The 20355-nt window shown below is 51.6% G+C and overlaps 1 pseudogene; it reads left to right on the top strand.

The window, feature by feature from the left end:
* Nucleotides 1–9229: 9229 nt before the first annotated feature.
* LOC149354597 (uncharacterized) lies at nucleotides 9230–9946 on the top strand (annotated as a pseudogene).
* Nucleotides 9947–20355: the final 10409 nt, after the last annotated feature.

Here is a 20355-nt window from a genome sequence, read left to right as displayed (position 1 = left end):
ACGAGAGGAATTACTTGAGCCATTAATTGATATTTATTTCTCAAGAAGGCTACCTCATTGAGAAGTACCTATTTTACAATTTATTAGAAAACTCCACCGACAAGCGCTGGTTTTCTAAACACTACGGAATAGTTAAATGGAACACGGGTGCCTCTCGCTTTTGTTAAGATAGCCCCGTTAATGTAGTCGTTACAGAGCCTGCCATGCAAACAGTCACAATCTTTCTGTTGCAGCTAACGACCAAGGCTTGTCCCGTCGCATTTCGACGTAGAAGCTCGGTTTTACGGACCCCTCATCACCCTGTGGGCTGTGGTGGCCGTTCTGATAATGCCGTTGCCGTTTCCGACCAGGACCGCGGTACTGGCGACGCACTGGTCTCCATGACACCTTCGGCCTCTCTGGTCTTAGGACGGAGCTTATCTGGGCTGTTGCTGCTGCAATAGCGTGAGTACCATTCAACACGCGTAAGCCCACAGCGTCCGCATCTAACTGATGCCTGCACACATCCCCTGACGTGTTTGCTAGAACTACGAAAGTGAGCAGTAATGCAGCCTCTCGCCTTCAGCGGTGCGGCGAATGTATATTGAATTGATGTGGCCTTCTTAAGGGCGCCAATATGGATGTATACAGGGTGTCCCAGCTAACTTGGACCAAGGTTTATAAAAAAACTAAGCATTCGTCAGGATTAAAATCACGTAGATGTTGTTAAGGTTTATCTAAAGTTATAGTACCATTTTTTTGCTCCTTCTATTTGAATAATTAGTCGAGATAAATAAATTAACTTTTTAAATATGGCTTGAAACGTTCCGGCATCAATCGGAGAGTTGTGGGGCTCCACAAATATCGGGCAACCCAGGCACTTCCAACGGGATAGACTTAGCGTGGCCGTTTTTATTCGGGAAAAACGAAAGCCCGTGGAGTTTAAAAAATACCACGTGGCAGCCCGCTCCGTGCGCCCGGATGCGCCGCGATTACAGCGCTCTCATCCGTGCTTTGTAAGAAACATCACTCGCTTCGGGCTTTTCGTGCTTACAAGACAGGGCTTCGCGATGTGCTTGGTTCCAAGATAAGCGCCAGTGGGTACGGGCGGGAGTTGAAAGAAAGCGCGGCTCCCGTTTCTGCGGCAATAACTGTACACTCACGTTAGCAGAATGCATGCGGAGGAACGATGACAATCTCATGGGTTTGAATTTGGGAGCAAGATCCCAACAAGCAAAGACGCATATAACAAGCCTGATAACGTCGTGTGAATTGGGCTGAAAAACAGGAGCCGCGCTTTCTTTATATTGCCGCCCGTATCTACCGGCGTTTATCTTGGAACCAAGCACATCGCGAATCCCTGTCTTGGGAAGCACGAAAGGCCCGAAGCGTGTGATGTTTTCTTGCAAAGCATGGATGAGAGCGCTGTAATCGCGGCGCATCCGGGCGCACGGAGCGCGCTGTCACGTGGTATTTTTTAAACTCTGCGGGCTTTCGTTTTTCCCCAATAAAAACGTCCACGCTAAGTCTAGCTCGTTGGAAGTGCCTGGGTTGGACGATATTTGTGGAGCTCCACAACTTTCCTATTGACGCCTGAACGTTTGAAGCTATATTTAAAAAGTTAATTTATTTATCTCGACTAATTATTCAAATTGGAGGAGCGAAAAAACGGTACTGTAACTTTAGATAAACCTTAACAACATCCACGCGATTTGAGTTCTGAAGAACGCTTAGTTTTTTTATAAATCTTGGTCCAAGTTAGCTGGGACACCCTGGATACCACCACTTAGAAAGCAGCTAAAGGGCCCATGGGCGCATTTTCGTCGGGGCTTACCAAGTTCCGAGGCCGAAATGTACCAGGATGTGTTTTCGGACTGTCTGCTTGTATACTGCCGAGGATTTGACAACAGGAGTAGAAAGCGCTGCTTGGGATAATTCTGCAAGCCGTATTTTCCCCGGGACATCTTGAATGCAGTTTCGTATAAACATTGAACTGGAACCAAAACGAGACTTTTGAGAACTCACGTTCTAATGGGTACAGCCAGCTAATGTGCAGAAGATTACTTTTTTTTTTGCACTGGAGACCTACCCCCTATATTTTGCTTGGATCCTACCCTTGCATCGTTACAACACAAAATGCCCCTTTTCTTTTGTGGTCGCCGTACTAAACTCCGTTTGTTATTTATCCCATTCTCGGCTGGGTGTACATAGGTGTTTCTTGCGAGATTTAGCATGCGTTAATGGACTGCGACTCTTGCTCAGAAAGCAGTTCCTTCTCGTCCTTACACTTGAATACGAGATCACGCGAGAAGAAAACAGCGCACGTAGTCCGTGGCATTTGGCGACACTGCAGTGGAGAAGCAGGAGGCTTCCATCTATTTTAGACTCCACCTACATTACGTATGCCTGTAGTTAGAGACATTCCAGGGAAGTTTTCAGCAAATTATCGTAACCTGTATTTTCATCGAACCACAATGAGGTAATCAGTTCCAGTGCAGCGCTTGACTCACGTGTAATCGGGCATGCTTTAGAAATTCATTGCTGAATAACCGACATGTTGTCAAGTTTAATACACGGGTGACGCCTTGAGCAGTGAGAACAAGAGCCCTTCCAGGTGACGCATGTTGTGCTTTTATCTGACCAGACGCGTTTCTGTAGCAGTGAAGAATCAGGACTAGGGTGACTCTGCGTGCCTCGATATTCCTCCGGTGATACCGCCTCACAAGTTGCCCTGCAATGAAAATTTTGCAGTCCTTCTGTGCTTACACCTGAAGAAAGGCCCTTGGTATACCTACCAAATGGACACTACAGTGAACGTTTTGTCTTCGGAGTATTGACTGTAATAAATTCTACCACTTAACATCGAGTTAGCTTAGGGCATGCTTTAGAGATTTGGGGTATAATTTGAGGGTATAACTCAGTCTCCATTTTAAAAGCCTTGTTTCGTGCACACTATATTCACGCTATCATGTTGCCTACAGAATTTGCTCGCGTATACGTCAGATTGTTTTTAAAAAAATTGTGCTCTAAAATCTCGCACCTCGACGAATATTCGTAACTCGGCCAGCCAAAGGCGTAAGCTCGAATGTAAACGCTGATAAGGAGGGGAGAGAGCCAAAACGATGGGTGCTGCTTCGAAAATATTTGCCTTCCGCACCAATTCGAGCATTCATCAGAAAGGTCGATAACTGCCAGCATTTTTGCGCAACGGTGCCATGCTTCTCTTCTTTCCCGAAAGAGACATTTTTAGATAGTCGTTACGGTGATGAGAACGGACCATCGCCACGCTGTCAACGCAGCAATCGGGCGTTTCGAAAAATGAAAACTTCCCCAATTATTGCTCAGTCACCGTGGTTTGGCAGCGCTTAAGCAAGCAGTTGTCTTCCGCGCGGAGGCGTCGAAGGTTGCCGAAATTTCATCAAGATGCTCGGGAAAGCAGCGTGTACGCCTTTTAGCATACGATAGCAACGCCATGCATTTTGTGCAGCCATTCAGGATTATTGCCGATTGCGGACTACATTGCCGACGCTTTTGGTGTTCCGCGTTCCTCTTTTAATTTAATGGAACGAAATGAAGGTGTTTACGCGTCGCGTGTTCAATGGCGCGTTGCTGAGGACGAAGTGTGAAAGTTCAGTCGGAACTTCCGCACGATGCCAACACAGCTGAGAGATGCTATGCGTTGTGCCGGCCGCTGTAATTTAAAGCTGGTGGCTTGCAGCCTGCGTTAATTGGCGTACACGACATTCCAACTCTTTTTCATTCTCTAGCTTTCGAATTTGCGGGCTCAGTTTGCACGGTGCATCATCGAATGTGGGAGTAAATACGGTAACTAGCCCGACCAGCCGAAGGCAGACTAGCGGCTTCAATTGCACTGAATGGACGACAATGCTTGCACTTCACAGTCTGTGACGTCCCAAAGTCGACGTTGCAAGGAGCACAAGACAGCGCTTAATATAGATGTAAGGAGCCGAAAGAATCGGCACTCCAGATTGTAATCCCAAACTAGTCTCTACTTATTTGGAATCATGCAGGAAATCGCTATTGAAGTTCATTTGGATGAAATTACGCTTGAGTAATTTTCGTTTGTTGCTTCAGGTTTCAAGACAACATTACATGCGGCTGTTGCATCTCTTGTGAAAAAGGTAGCAATATGCTTAACTCTGGTGGTTCTATTGGCGTCTGCGGGAACGACTCATTTGGCGAAATCATTTCTTTACCGTGGTTTTGAGTTTATTGTATTGCATTGCACTCGTACTAAACCTACTCTACACCGAGAAACAGCATCATGTCTCTAATCTCACTATTTCTGCGCAGTGGGGGCTAGGTGCGGCCGCCGGCTTCCTCGGACTCCTGGCTGCGGCCTGGATGGGAATGGACGAAGAATTTCGGATAATTGGACCTTTGAGAAATTTTCAGTAATACAGAATTGGTTGATGCGTTAAATCGCAGCCTTTCTTGTTCAAACTACATCGACACAAGGTACACTCAAAGTAAATCTCTGTCAGAGGAAAAGCAGACAGAGTTGACGTGACCCTGCCCGGCTAATCAACACAGCAAAATTGAAAGGGAAGGAAGGACGGAGGATTAGCAAATGCCTGTGTTGTGTCCCCTTATTGCTTTTGTGTGTGTGCGCCCCCTCCTAACGACCACTCGCATTCCCCTCCTAACGACAGTTCGCATCCTCCTCCTAACGACCACTCAATCCTCCTCCTAACGACCACTCGCATCCCCTCCTAACGACCGCTTGCCCTCGTCGCACGCTGTCGCCGGATGCCCCCCCACGGTGCGCCCCCGCACCCTCCTCCTGTTCTGGGAAGCCACTCCCTCCCGTGGACGCTTCTCCACTCCCTCCTTTCTTCGGGCGGCCAGTTCGGCTCCTGCCTCGGTCGACGCTGGTCGCACCCTCTTCAGCTTTAAATAAACGAAGTCTAAAAGTACCGTGTGCGTCTTTCGCTGCATTCAACACAGCGACCGGACACGACAGTGGCGACGAGAAAGTGGATTCGACCCGCGCTACGCAACGCTATTGACAAGCCATGGCTACGCGAGGGTTTCCCAATCAGATACCAGAGTTCAACGGCTCATCGTGGTCATCGTGGGTTGGACGCCTTCAGTTCTACTTTGAAGCTAACAACATCACAGACCCAGCCTTGAAGAGGGCCAACCTGCTGACGCTGTGCGGGGAGCAGACCTACGATACTGTCTGCGCCCTTATTCAGCCAAGCACACCAGCGGCAGTGTCTTACGACGACATCGTAAAAGCGCTGCAAAAGCACTACGACCCAAGGCCATCCGAGGTCTACAGCCGGGCTCGCTTCCAACGACGAGATCAACTGGGAGGAGAAACTGTGAGCGCCTACGTAGCCGCGCTCAAGAAGCTCGCTGCCGACTGCAATTTTGGAACGCTGTCGACAACAGCTACCGGGCAGGAGGGAGACGCAGCTTCTTCTGCTAACACCACCATGCTTCCCTTGGACGTGATGTTACGCGACAGATTTGTGTGCGGACTGAGTGACGAGTCACTGCAGCAGCGCCTGTTCGCTGAGAAGGACCTCACATTCAGCAAAGCTTACGACATCGCCGTTCGAGCGGAGAGCGCCGGTCACCAGCAGAGAGGGATTCGCCGGAACACCGAGCCGGTACACCAGACAAGCAACCAGGTGCGCAAGCCTTCTGTTGTTGTTAAATCGGTCAAAAAGGCACAACGCTGCTGGCGGTGTGACGACCAACACAACCCCCAGGGATGTCGATTCCAGTCAGCCACGTGTAATTTTTGCCACAAGCGAGGGCATATCGAAAGAGCATGCATTACGAAACGGAGACTTGCCAAGATAAAGTCACCTTCCCAGCCTAATCACAGCGTCAACGCCTCAGAGAATACGCCGCTATCTGATCTCCATGGAACAACATCAGCAACACCATCTGTGTTGTACGACCTGAACACCATGAATCTCGGCACGCGACCGAAGATTTTTACAGAAGTAAGCGTACATCACCAGCTGATTAGGTTCGAGGTGGACTCCGGCGCAGCCTGTACTCTGATCAGTGAGGACACGTTCCGAACTTCATGGCCATCTGACGCACCCGCCCTGCAACAAGACGACACGCACCTGCGAACGTGGTCAGGACAGAATCTGCCACTATTGGGCTCTGCCAACGTGCAGGTTAACTACAACGGCCAGACCCATACGCTACCTCTGCTTGTTGTGAAGGGCACAGGATCAAGCCTTCTAGGGAGAAATTGGTTTTCTCAACTAGGCGTGATGAAATGGAGTAAACATCAAAACGCCGATGCGCTAAGCCGTCTGCCACTAGACGCAACTGTTGACGAACCATTTCCACCAGGAGACGTTCTGATGTTCGAAGCACTGCCAGAACCTCCGCTTACAGCAGGCACAGTTGCAGCATCTACGCAGAAGTGCGCAGCTCTCCGGCTAGTTTACACAGCTGTTCAACAAGGCAACGTGCATAAACTCAAAGGGGACAACTTCGACGCTTACCGCAGGCGAGCTACAGAGTTGAGCACCCATCGCGGCTGCATCATATTTGGGTCCCGAGTTGTGATGCCGAGAGAACTACGCGCACAAGCTATGTCTCTCATCCACGCCGGACATCGGGGCATCGTTGCAATGAAAAAGTGTGCCAGAAGCTACATGTGGTGGCCTGGCATTGACAACGACATCGAAACAGTGGTGCGAGAATGCAAGCCTTGCCAGAGCAGCCGGAGCGCCCCGTCGAAAGCTCCTGTCCCAGAATGGGAAAAGCCAGACACACCATGGCACACACTGCACATTGATTTTGCAGGACCAATTGAGGGCTGCACTTTCCTTGTGGTCGTAGATGCCTACACAAAGTGGCTTGAGATAAGGCAAATGGGACAGACGACTTCGGCAGCAGTCATTGACAACCTCCGATCACTATTTGCAACGTTCGGCCTGCCGCGCAAGGTAGTGTCGGACAACGGAACACCGTTTGTGTCTGCGGAGATCCTCAAGTTTTATCGCGACAACGGGATCTCATCAGTTACATCGGCCCCCTACCACCCAGCGACAAACGGACAAGCCGAGCGCTACGTAGCCGAGCTAAAACGCGCCCTTGAAAGAGATCAGACAGGCTCGCTGCAGCGCCGCCTTGCGCGCTTTCTCTTCAAGCAGCACACGACGGTTCAGAGCACAACAGGCGAGACCCCCTCGAAAATGATGTTCGAGCGTGAAATGCGAACCCAGCTCACAGCCATCCTCCCCGAGCCAAAGGCAGAGACGTTCCGGGAAGAAAAAGCAATTCCGCGCTGCGGCACGCTTAATGAGGGGCAGCGCGTCCTCGCCCGACAGTTTCTGAAAAAGCCACGCTGGGAGGAAGCTACAATTGTCAGACGCATAGGCCAGCGCTCTTGGCTCGTCAACATACATGGCACAGTAGCACGCCGACATCTCAACCAGCTGCGTAGATTTACGACGCCGTCTGAGAGCTGTCCGCCAGCGGAGAGAACACGTGCACCATTTTCCCACATAGCCTGGCACCTCGTCCTGGAAGAAGAGACTTCGCCCAGGACAGACCTAGGAGACACAGCGAACAACAGCCAGCCTACAAGTGTTTCTCCCCCGAGCGCACAAAGCCAGCGCGCCTCCACGCGTGAGCGCCGACCCCCTGCACGATACCAGGCAACTTTCTAAGGGGGAAGGAAGTGTTGTGTCCCCTTATTGCTTTTGTGTGTGTGCGCCCCCTCCTAACGACCACTCGCATTCTCCTCCTAACGACAGTTCGCATCCTCCTCCTAACGACCACTCAATCCTCCTCCTAACGACCACTCGCATCCGCTCCTAACGACCGCTTGCCCTCGTCGCACGCTGTCGCCGGATGCCCCCCCACGGTGCGCCCCCGCACCCTCCTCCTGTTCTGGGAAGCCACTCCCTCCCGTGGACGCTTCTCCACTCCCTCCTTTCTTCGGGCGGCCAGTTCGGCTCCTGCCTCGGTCGACGCTGGTCGCACCCTCTTCAGCTTTAAATAAACGAAGTCTAAAAGTACCGTGTGCGTCTTTCGCTGCATTCAACACAGCGACCGGACACGACAGCCTGATAATGTCGTCAGAATTAAATGCATTTTATGGGCGATAAAGGTAATTATAATGTCCACGCGTAGGTTGGTTGGCACTCGTCTCGCATGTAGCTCTGGGGCGTAGCACACACAGTCCATGTCATACAGGCAAACCGATGCACAGCGCTTACACATGCTTCAATGTTTGGCCTCCATGCAAACACATAGCTCTGCGCACTCACGTATGGACATGCAGGTTTCGCAAGCAGCATAGGCACAAATTACCTGACCCTGGCGTCTTAGCAAAGAAATTTCGAGTATCAATACAGTCATCTATTTTCTCTGATATTGCAACTTTCTTCGAAAAGCACTAAACACAGACATTACCTCTTCACCGCATCATACTACGCTTATGTAGCTTGCAGAGGAGGCAACGGGAGCCGTTCAATATACCAGATTTAGGTAGGAGGTCCGCTCGCCAGGATTCAGTGCTCCAGCATAATTCTGCGCACCTGCACGTGCTGGCAATGAAGGAAACGAGGTTGCTTAGAGCAAAGGACGACCATCACACGGCAGCACGAAATCCACAGAGAATACATTTAGCCTTTCAATGAATGAAGACAATCCTCCATTGGACCTCCAATTTCGAAGAAAGAGCCAAGCAACGACACCGCAAGGCAGCTGATACACTCCGCCTGGAACGGGAGCTAGGCCTTGATGAGCTAATGTGCCTCATTCCACCCACCGATTTGCCTTCCTATACACATACCTTGACAAAAGCATTGATGTTTTGCTGATAGCAGCTGTGCCGCGTTTCATGTGTCTGAGTTATCGGATGCCATAAACGTTGTTTGTCCGTGACGTCACTGCTCAAATGAGTGCTTGCTATATAAAGATGCTGCTTGCGTGAAATAAAGGGTTGTTGTTATAGTGCCGTGATCGGGGCCAGTCTCAATTCCTACCTGCCCGCTACCTGGCCGCGCTCGGCGTCCGGCAAGGGCCTTAACGCCGCATGGTGTCAGAAGTGGAATCCTCTGGCATTTGAGGGGCGTTGTCTTAACTTCGTCGCCCGGCGCCATATCAGAGGACAACGCAGTCAAGCCCTTTCACGGCATGTTCGCGGTTCCAGCTCCGCAAAGGTTTGACTTCGACCGGACGTCCGAATGGCCTTCTTGGGTCCAACTCTTTGATGACTACCGCTTCGCCTCGGGCCTAAATGAGCGGAGTGAAAAAGCGCAGGTCCGGACTCTACTTTATACGATGGGCAGGCAAGCAAGAGAAATCTTCTCTACTTTGGAATTACCCGAAGAATAGAAGCAATACGAAGTCGTCAAAAAAGTTCGACAAGCACTTCGTTGCCGCAAGGAACCTTGTTTATGAGAGCGCGTACTTTCACCGTCGCACTCAAGAACCTGGAGAGTCAGTCGAGCAATTTGTTACCGCAATGCACACGCTGGTGGACCGGTGCGACTACGAGCAAAAAGAACGCATTATTCGCGACAGGTTCGTGGTCGGCCTCAGGGATGCTAAGCTCTGAGTCGCTTCAAATGGATGCGGATTTGACTCCCGACAGCGCTTTGGCAAAAGCGCGCTTAAAGGAGACCGTCCAACGACAACAGCAGCAACTGCGAGAAACCGACGACGAACCCTTGGTAGCGGCGACCGGCAATCTTGATTCGGTCAGCAAGCAAGGGCAGCCCGGAAAGTATTCTTCAGGACAGCACTCGGGCAGCTCGTCAAAGAACTGTTCACCTAGAATACAAGGTCCGCGCCGCAGAGTCCAGTCCTACCGTCCAGGCACCCCCGGGTCATGCCCCAACTGCGGTCAAGGAGCGCACTCCAGAGCCTCGTGCCCGGCAAAAGCAGCGAAATGGAACTACTGCGGTTGTTCCGGACACTTTGCAGCTGTATGTCAGAAAAATGCTGCACGTGATGGAAAGAAGGTACAGCTTTCATGTCTCCATATGGACAAGGGGGCGTACTTCGTTGGTGTGGTGAACGGGGAGTACTCCAATTCTCGGTATGTACAGGTCGTCATTAACGGCACTCCGGTGTTCGCTAAAGTAGATTCCGGTGCCAAAGTTTCTGTTGTGCCCTCAACGTTTCCCGGTTTGCCTACCAGGCTAGAAAAGTGCGACCTAATCTTAACAAGCCCGTCGAATGAGCCACTGTATGTTTTGCGAAACTGTCCAGCAAATCTTGTACGTGGTCTCACCATTGCGCTCCGTACTTTTGGGTCTCCCAGCGCTTGAGGCTCTAGAAGTTATTAAGTTCGCGGACTCGGTCAGTAGCGCAACAGCCGTCGAAGCTTGCTACCCGCAGGTTTTCAGTGGTCTAGGAGCGATAAAAGGAGAATACGGAATTAGACTGAAGCCGAACTCGATACCTTTTGCAATTAATGTTGCGTGCCGCATAGCCTTACCCTTGCGTGGCGCAGTTAAGCTGGAGCTCGAGCGTATGGAGCGAGATGGCGTGATCCGCAAAGCTGAATAACCAACAGAATGGTGTGCACGAATTGTGCCAGTACTCAAACCATCTGGAGCGGTTCGTATTTGCGTTGACTTGACGCAATTAAACAAAAGTGTTCTTTGCAAGCGCTATGTCATGCCGACAGTGGATGATAGCCTCGGTCTTTTAGGTGGTGCCTCTGTGTTTTCTCATTTGGACGCCAACTCTGGCTTCTTTCAAATTAAGTTGTCGCCCGAAAGCCAGTTGTTAACTACGTTCATAATGACAGTTGGGCGATACTGTTTTCAAAGACTGCCGTTTGGAATAACGTCAGCACCCGTTATCTTTCAGAAAAAAAATGGCGCAGATACTTGAAGGAATCCCATTCGTGATAAACCTGATAGATAGATGTGCTCATTTTTGGCAACGACAAGGCTCAACATGACGAGCGCCTGCGTCTAACTTTAGATCGTCTCGCTAGTGCTGGCGTTACGATAAACAAAGAAAAGTGTTCCTTTGGGGTCACTGAGGTAAAATTTCTTGGCTGTGTGCTTAGTAAAGATGGCATCAAGCCGGATCCTGAAAATGTTCGTGCTATCAAAGAACTGGCGACGCCAGCTAACGTGTCTAACGTTCGGCGGCTGCTCGGTATGGCTAATCATCTGGCAAGATTCATACCAGATTTGGCTTCGAAAACGGCGCCTTTACGTCACCTCCTTTTGAAGAGTTCCGAATGGACATGGGGACCAGCCTAAGAGCAAGCGCTATCGTACGTCAAAGAGGTTATCTCTTCGACGCGCGTCATGGCTAAGTATGATGTAAAGTACCCTACGATTCTTTCCGCTGACGCGTCATCATTCGGTTTGGTGGCCGTATTGATACAAGTTCTACCAAACAGTGAAAAAAGACCTGTTGCATCTGCGTCAGGCTCTTTGACACCTGCCGAAACCAGATACTCTCACATTGAGAACGAAGCGTTGGCAATGACTTGGGCAGCAGAACAATTCGAAGGGTACATCAAAGGTCTTGAAATTTTGTTTGAAACCGACCACAAACCACTTGTAGCGTTGGTGGGAAAATACCTATAGATGCTTTGCCACCTCGTAATCAGCGCTTTCTCATGAGGCTTATGCGGTTCAGCTTTGCGGTTGTGCATGTCGCGGGTAATAGCCTCGTTACTGCAGATGTATTGTCTAGAGGCCCTATTCAGGGAAACCAAATTGATGCTCATGCACTGAGTATTGGCGAATTCACCAAATTCGTTTCGGGCTGTTTGACAAATGCCGTCGAGGCTAGCCTTTTTGAACGAGTCAAAGCTGAACAAGCAGCCGATGAAGTCTGTTAAGCTCTCGCAAAATTCAGCCTGGAAGGCTGGCCCAAATTCTCATCGCCGTCGATGGTCGTGCGTCCATACTGGCAGGAAAGAGCAACGCTCACAGTCGCTGAAGGCGTGCTGCTCAAAGGTCTGCGGCTGGTGATCCCACAAAAATTACGCGCAGAGGTCTTGATGCGCTTGCACCAGAGTCACCAAGGAATTGAGAAATGCAGAGCTCGAGCCAGAGTCCGTATGGTGGCCTGGGTTGAGTTACCAGCTGAGAGTGTAATCAAGCGGCATTGCCAATATACGACAGAGCACAAGTACGGCCATCGTTGGAGGTATAATGAAGCGGCATTGCCAATATGGGGCCTACAGCACACAAGTAGGGCCATCGTTGGAGGTGTAATGAATCGGAATCGCCAATATGTGAGCTACAGCACACAAGTAGGGCCATCGTTGGAAGTGTTATGAATCGGAATTGCCAATATGTGAGCTACAGCGCATAAGTGGGCCATCGTTGGAGATGATATATAGGGACATAGCCAATATGGGCCATTGTTGGATATGATACTGAGTGGAACTGCGTATATGGGGACAGTGAAGTCAGCTAGGGTCATATATAGGGCCAGACATAGCCAACTCTCTCCCAATATTGGACCAACGGTTCGTGGTGCCTGGGGGCTTAAAATAGCCCCTTCCATTGTCTTCTCGCCTTTTTCGTGAAATCACAGGGACTCCATCATAAGCACCGCCTTTGGATGAAGCCAGCGACGCTTACTGGCTGGCTTTACCAGCTTTCTGAAGTCGGGTAATCATTAAGGGCCCAAGCCGCACACGTAATGGGCCCAGTATTGGAAGTTGCTGGCTTCACTCTGGTCATTTGTTGGTTTGGTTTGGTTTGGTTTATGGGGTTTAACGTCCCAAAGCGACTGAGGCTATGAGAGACGCCGTAGTGGAGGGCTCCGGAAATTTCGACCACCTGGGGTTCTTTAACGTGCACTGACATCGCACAGTACACGGGCCTCTAGAATTTCTCCTCCAAAGAAATTCCAGCCGCCGCGGCCGGGATCGAACCCGCGTCTTTCGGGTCAGCAGCCGAGCACCATAGCCACTGAGCCACCGCGGCGGCGGTCATTTGTTGGATCGGGCTTTGCCAATACATTTCCAATACTGGGCCCATTAGCTGTGCTGCTGGGGGGCGCTCTACCCTCCATCATCTTCGTTGGCTGGGTCAGTGGGATTAATCTCCCGAAAGTGTCCTTTCCTCAGGTCACCTCCTCACCTACAACTGGACGCGCAGTTGATCAAGCGCACCTGTCAGCTGATGTCCCTTCAGGAAGCCGGCCAGGGGGATCCCATGTCTTGGTTCATGGAGGCGCCCGAGGGCGAACTCTTGCAGCGGCGTCACCCGCGCCGTCGACAAAAGAGCGAAACGCGGATGACTGACAGCCGCTCGTCTCAGTGCTTGGCGCCAGGCGATGGGGGATGTCTCCCTGGCGGTGGTAGAGTTGGGAACAAAAGTCTCCGGACCACGTGTTCCTCAAACGAAGCTTATAGCTCAACTATTTGAGAGCGGCTGCAGACCACACTTGTGGAGATGAAAGAACAAAATTTTGACTTGTACCCTCCACAAGTGTGGTAATCAGTCGCCGACTAATAGCAGAGCTATCGGTTTCGTTTGAGCAACACGGGGTCCGGAGACTTTTGTCCCCGACTGTACATACATAGTCACAGGGTATTACTGATGTGTTTGACGTTCCTAAACCCCCCACTCCATCGGTGCTTTTCGGTGTGCGCGCGGAGCGCCTGCGCGACCAGCACGCGCCACGACGAGCGTCGAAAAGCGGCATGCATGTCCATGCTCCTGGTGCTAGCTCGCTCCTCCTCGTGAGCCGACTGAAAAAAATGCCAAGCCGTGAACAAAAGATGGTTGGGGAGCTGCAAGGATTCCGAGAAAATTTGGTGGAACCTGAAAGAGCTTTCAGCCGTGAAGAAAAGACTCCCCGAGAGCGCCGCGGTCCTCCGATTGTTGAAAACCGGACCCCGGTTCCGACGCGCGCGCTAGCGCTCGTGCGCAGCCGCCGATATCTGGCACTGTCAGATACGAGCGTCGTGGACGCGCTATGCGGCAGCCGACGTGTCGCGCATGCGCAGACCGCATCTGGCCGACGCGTGGGCACCCAAGCGCGCAGGACGTGCGCCGAAAAGCGCCGATGGAGTTGGGCCTTAAGCAAAACCACTTCAGCCGGGAAAACAGGGGGTGGCATTGACGCCGCATTGGAGGCACATGGATGGAAGGAATCGTCGAGATTCCGTGTCTTCGTCTGTCGTGTCGGGTGCCGGCTTCCTTTTCAGGTAGTCGCATACAGGCGCGTACACGGAGAAGCACCGCTGTAGTAAAATCCAGCAGTGCCTCTGTGAAAGACTTAAAGGGACACTGAGGAGAAATTGAAGTTGGCTTGTATCGACAGAATACCAGCTCCTGATTACAAAAACGCCACTCATACTGACAACAAAGCTCTTGTAACGTAGAAAAGACCACGAACCAAAATACAGGTATCGCCGCCACAGGCCAAACTCGCAAGTACAAGCGTGATGACGTCATAAGACAAAGCAGTGTTGCTAGAACCAATGGTTCTAGTAACTCTAGGACCCGAGGAGCCACAAATCACTGAGGGACAGCCAATGCATGCGCAAATCTTTGACGTCGCCAGACGGCGCCACGTGTCCGGCAGGTACGCGCGCGCCTGAAGCATCGGGCCCAATCAGCGTCTGCTCACCGGCTCCCTGTATTCCGCTAGCGGTAACAAGGTACACTGTATGCTAAAGGTGTATCTGCGAGAACTTCGTTGACGACTTCGAGAGCGGGATCCATCGTAACGCTGGCAAAACGCCAGTGCAAACGTAAGCGAAGCGACTGTAGCGACGGCCGCAATAGCCGATAGATGCCTTCAACGTGCGGCCGGCGGTAGCTTTCTTTTCGGCTGCTGCTAGGCCGCACTGCTGGCCGCGAGAAATCACGGAGTCTGCGTCACGTCATGTTCACGTCATGTGTCACGTCACTTAGTCCTGTGTCGTCATAGGAGAATCCCAAGTTTGAATCAGAGCGGCGGGAAAAACTTTTTCAACTTCGAATCCAAATTTCTTAGAAATAAATGCATCTTTTGCTGCCGGCCAAGTGGCAACAAAGCGATGACATGCCGAACTATCGGATTTTGCTATAAAAAAAATATTAATAGTGCTCTCCTCACTGTCCCTTTAAGGGAAGACGGCCGGGGCGGGAACACACAAGGGGGGGGGGGGGGGCGAAGAGTCACAACATCTCGTCCGCCGCCCGAAGAGGTCTCGCAGGGGTTGCAGCCAACGCTGCTCCCCGCAGAGACCTGGAGTTGTGTACGTTCTGCTTCTGGTCACACCTAGGCCTGATGGTTCTTCTTGCTTCGTTGACAGCTGTAACGGTCTCAGCTAGCAAAGTCCGCAGCCCAACAAGCAGAAAGCGCCACAATGACTTTAAGAACTGCCAAGCTGACGTCGGTCAATAAGGCCTCTTTCGAGAAAATATCTGCCGCGTGAATTTTACGTCCTTCTCCGAAAGTGTCTAAGTTTCACCAAACCAGAACCCAGAGAGCGTGCTTAGTTTGAAAGCCAAAGCCATCCTAAGATATTCATGGGAGCCGTAGCAGAGTTTATGTCGCAGAAAGCCACCTCCTGTGAGAGCATAAAGTCAAGGTGGAGCTGCTGAACACACATACCGACAGACAAAAAGAAAGATTTGCGCTAAGTACAAAACAATACAAATTTGCCTTGCGGACTAAGTCCAGGGAGTAAGGAAAGGGCATTTCAAGGGAATGCTTCGGCTGAGGGCATCAGCGTTGCTATTACATCGCACTTTTCTGCGACGCATGTAAACTGAAGGTTCCCGCAACGCCAAGCTCCAAACTTTTGCTTTCATTTTTGTAAGGAGAGTTAAATGAACAAAAAAGCATTAAACTCAAGACGGGATTATTCCTAGAATCCGTCCACAAAGAGCGTTGCGACTCAAGGAATGTTCAGTACGGTCCGCTGTTAAAGGGAACATGCGATCGCGTGCCCTCCGCGCTCCACGAGGCCCCGCCGCCTACATGCGGCCAGAATAGGCGGCATCAGGCGCATGCGCGGAATGACCAGCCGTCATGCTTACTGGTGGTGGTTGAAACATTTATTGTCAAACAATGCAGAGGGGGCAAACCCTGCCTGCCCTTACGTGGCACGAGGCAACCCTTAGGGGGTTGCCCTTAAAGGGCAAAGGACAGTCCTTGGAGGGCTATCCGCTTCAAGGCGTCGGTAATTATCCGGCGCTGGTCAGCAGCAGCGGAGCAGGCCAGGAGAGTCTCCCAGTATGACTCCGCCGTGGTTGGGGATGGAGGGTGTGGGAAGGTGGGGCATGTGAGAAGGATATGAATAAAGTCTCCCGGTTTCCCGCAGAGCTTACAGGAGGAAAGGAACTGAGCGGGGTAGCGGGCATGAAGAAGAATAGGGTAAGGAGCAGTACGGGTCTGGAGTCGGCGCCAGTGGGAGGCCTGGGTTAGGGTTAGAGAGGGAGCCGGTGGTGCGTAAACGCGCCGGGTATCACGGTAGTGTGTAAGGATATCTCTGAAGGTAAGCAGACGCTCCTGGGATGACGGAGGGGGTCCAACTCCAGCCCGGAAAGTGAGACCTCGGGCGACGGAATGGACCTCCTCGTTACCCGGGAGGCCTGCGTGTGCGGGGGTCCAGATAAAGGTTACAGGGCGGGTGTGGTGCCAGAACCGTAGAAGCCGAGCCGCGGGGCGGAATATCAAGCCTTTAGCGAAATAGGAGAGGGCGGATTTTGAGTCGGAGAGAATTTTGGTGGCAGAGGTGGAGATGAGAGCGAGCGCAATGGCTGCTTCCTCTGCAATTTCTGATGAGTCTGTGGTGATGGAGCCTGATGTGAGTAATCGGGCCTGATTGTTAGCGAAGGCGAGGACCATGAGAGAGCCCGACGAGTACGCTGCCACGTCCACATGGGCTACCTCGGAACTGTCGCCATAAAGCTTTTGCAGGTGTCACAAAATTCGGCGCATTTTAGAAACAAACAAAGAAAAACCGCCGCGCGAACGGCGTCTCGCCGGCGCGAGCCCAACGGGAGAGAGGGAAAGCCCCCGCCGAGCACGTGCCTCTCTCTCCCCTCCACCACCGCTCACTGCCACGGCGTGCGCCGAAGGAATGAGTCATCCACGCCGATCTCTCTAGAACGTGCGAGTCGTTTCTTCTGTTAACCGGGGGAAGAGGGGGAAGCCTTGCGTGCGCTAAGACATGTCCCCCCTCCTCTGCACTCGGACGTCGGCTACGCCGCCACGACGGCGCCACGCTAGAACACACTGGAACCTTCGCGAAACGACTCCTGGCTTTAACCAATGGGGACGCGCGGCCGGCGAGTGAAAGGAAGGGAGACTACACGGGAGATGCTGAGTGTATGTGCGCGCCTACTGTGGCGCGTACAACAAACAGACGTGCAAGAGAGCCTATAAAAGAAGGCGTTGATCGCTATCAGTCAGTCCGGACCGCCGTTTAAGCTTCATCGAAGCGCGCCCGTTCGACTCCCGGGGAAAACACCACTCGGCCAGCATCGGACCAACGAGGCAACGTTCGCCTGTCTGCGGGACGGCATCGTCGCGGAACTCTGGTCGTCGGACTGCCGCAGTGCCCGGTGAACAAATTGTGTTTTGTTTGTTTCCCTCTCTCTCTTGCGTTAGTGCACTTTAGGTGCAATATTGCCTTTTTATTGCATTCTCTCTCGAGTTTAACTTTGCACGAATTGCATTATTCTGTTAATCACTTTGTATGTGTTTGTACTAGTGATTGCGTAATCCTCTGTATCGTCTCTTTGCTGTATAGACCTTGTTTTGTTTTGTGAACCTTTGGCTCCGACCCATTCTCTGGCTTGCGAGCAGCGAAAGCTGGGCACCGAACGCCCAAAAACCTCTTGCCACTTGGTGGCTGGTCTCCTCTGAGATTGCCACGCTGAGTCGAGGGCATCTCCTTCGAGTCCGAGACCGCTACCCCCCCCACGCTCTAAGGGTGTCGGGGAGCTTCCCACGTAAAAGTGCGCGAAGTCTGGGTGACAATATATTCTGGCGTCCGCGATAGGACGTTCGGTGTTTGTAAGCGCAGAGAACGGAGAAAGAGTCAGAAGGAGTTTACGAATCGTAAACGAGTGTTAGCAGCAGAGCGATATTGTGAGGTGCCGCGCCGAAGCGGTTAGTGATGTTCCTCCATTGCCTTGAATGTAGAGTTCGGTCTCCAGATATGAGCTTCAAGGAGCTAAAGGAGCTAATAGAGGTAGGTCTCCAGATGGGGATGACCGGAGCCGAACTACGAGAATGGGTGGACCAGGAAAGAGAGGGGGCTCGAGAAGAAAGACAGAGAGAAAGACATCGCGCTAGAGAAGCCGCTGAGAAAGAGAGGCAAAGGAAACGAGAAGAAAGAGAGAGAGAGAGACAGCGCGCTAGAGAAGCCGCTGAGAAAGAGAGGCAAAAGAAACGAGAAGAAGAACAGAGAGAACGTAAAAGGAGAGAGGAAGAGGCCAAAAGGGCTTTTGAAATAGAAATGGCAATCATTCAGAGGAAGATTGCTGAAATTCGGCGCTTGAACGACGTGAGGAAGCCTGTGGAGCATACCCCCGTAGAGGCCGGGTGGAAGACTAACGAGTCTGTTTTGTTGACAACCACGGAAGAGGTTGTAGCCAGCTCCACAGGTCAGAATGAGGTTGTGGAACAGCTTGTTCCTACAAATGCAACCACCGAGAGTGAAGAACAGACTGGAGTGTCGCTTCCTCAGGAAGTTGAAAGTGTAGCTACTGCTGAGGTAGTAGGCACTGAAGTAAAGGCGAACCTGACGCTTCAGTCAGAGGGGACCCTAGAGCAGCCGCCTGAGGACGAAGAAGCAGTTGGGATCTCTATGGAGGAGTCCGAGTGCAACGCGTCTGAGTCTTGTTGTGCAGACCACGAGAAAGAGTGGTTAAATGGCACTGAGTGTGAAAGCTCAGACGTAGTAATACCTGAGGAAAGCGCACTCAATGAAGACCCGGAAGCCGTTCCGAGTGAACCCTCGAGCAGCGAGGAGGGCTTTCCCGATGAGGAGGGCGAGGAAATTGATGCCTATAACGAAGGCGAACAAATGTTTGACTCTGAGGAAGGAGAATGTGCAGTAGAAGTAAAGGAACAGACTGGAGAAAAGTCTGCTTACGGCTGCACTGAATGTGACCAACTGAAGCAAGGAGTTGACAAAGAAGAATTCATAAGTGAGAAAGATTCTCCAATCAGTCCTGAGTCGAGCTCTGAGCATTGCGCTCGAAGAGTAGTCAGAAAGAAGAAAAGAAAAAAGGACTTGGCAGAAGAAGGCACAATCCTCGAGAAACAAAAGAGAAGCGAATCGAGCACCACTGATACAGGTGGAATTGAACAGGACGGGCCTCGGACGGGCCTCGGAGAAAGCAGAGGATGAGAATGAACAGAAAGAGAACCAAGAGAACGACAGCTCAGTCGGATGCAAGTAAGCTGCACGAACATCGCAGCAAAGTGAGAAAGAAGCTGAGACGAACGAGCCCCGCGTTCAGTAAGGACTCCGTCTGGAGGCACAAAAGAAAACAGAAGAGCGCGTACCGAAAAAGAGAACACAAGGAGCGGAGCCGTCATGAGCGAACTGGCGTAAAATTTGTTCGCAACCGACGCGCTAGCCACAGGAAAAGAGGAAGGGTTCGAAGCATGAACCGATGCGCAGAGAGCAGTACGAATAGGAAGCTGGGCCAAAACAGCGTTCGGAAGAGAAGCCTCAGAATAAGGCGGAAGAAGAATCGAACCCGCGACAGGAAGAAAAGCCACCGCCGCTTCCGACAGGGAATTAAAAGCGCGACGGCAAGCTTGAAGCAAGCAGTAATTCTCCGAGCCCGCTGGGTAGGCCAAACTTGGAAGTATAGGCGAAAGTGTGCCTTGTATTTGCGTGCTCCATGTTTGTAGCCTTGTGTTAATGTACTGCCCAATCACGGTGTGTTTTATGTACATTGGGAACATTTCATAGAGTTACGTATGTGGAAACATCATTGTAATGATGTATGTATTTTGGCATTCGCCACAGACTTTGTGAGCGCATGCATGTGCGCGCGAATTTTGTGTTTTGTGAATATTGTTACACAATATTCTTAAAGGAAGGGGCAGTTTCACAAAATTTGGCGCATTTTAGAAACAAACACAGAAAAACCGCCGCGCGCACGGCGTCTCGCCGGCGCGAGCCCAACGGGAGAGAGGGAAAGCCCCCGCCGAGCACGTGCCTCTCTCTCCCCTCCACCACCGCTCACCGCCACGGCGTGCGCCGAAGGAATGAGTCATCCACGTAGATCTCTCTAGAACGTGCGAGTCGTTTCTTCTGTTAACCGGGGGAAGAGGGGGAAGCCTTGCGTGCGCTAAGACATGTCCCCCCTCCTCTGCACTCGGACGTCGGCTACGCCGCCACGACGGCGCCACGCTAGAACACGCTGGAACCTTCGCGAAACGACTCCTGGCTTTAACCAATGGGGA

The sequence above is a fragment of the Amblyomma mixtum genome, chromosome 3, assembly GCF_055824585.1.
Source record: "Amblyomma mixtum isolate Tamu chromosome 3, ASM5582458v1, whole genome shotgun sequence".
Lineage (NCBI taxonomy): Eukaryota > Metazoa > Arthropoda > Arachnida > Ixodida > Ixodidae > Amblyomma > Amblyomma mixtum.
Note: the sequence above shows the minus strand (reverse complement) of the source record. Positions and strands in the feature narration are given on the sequence as shown.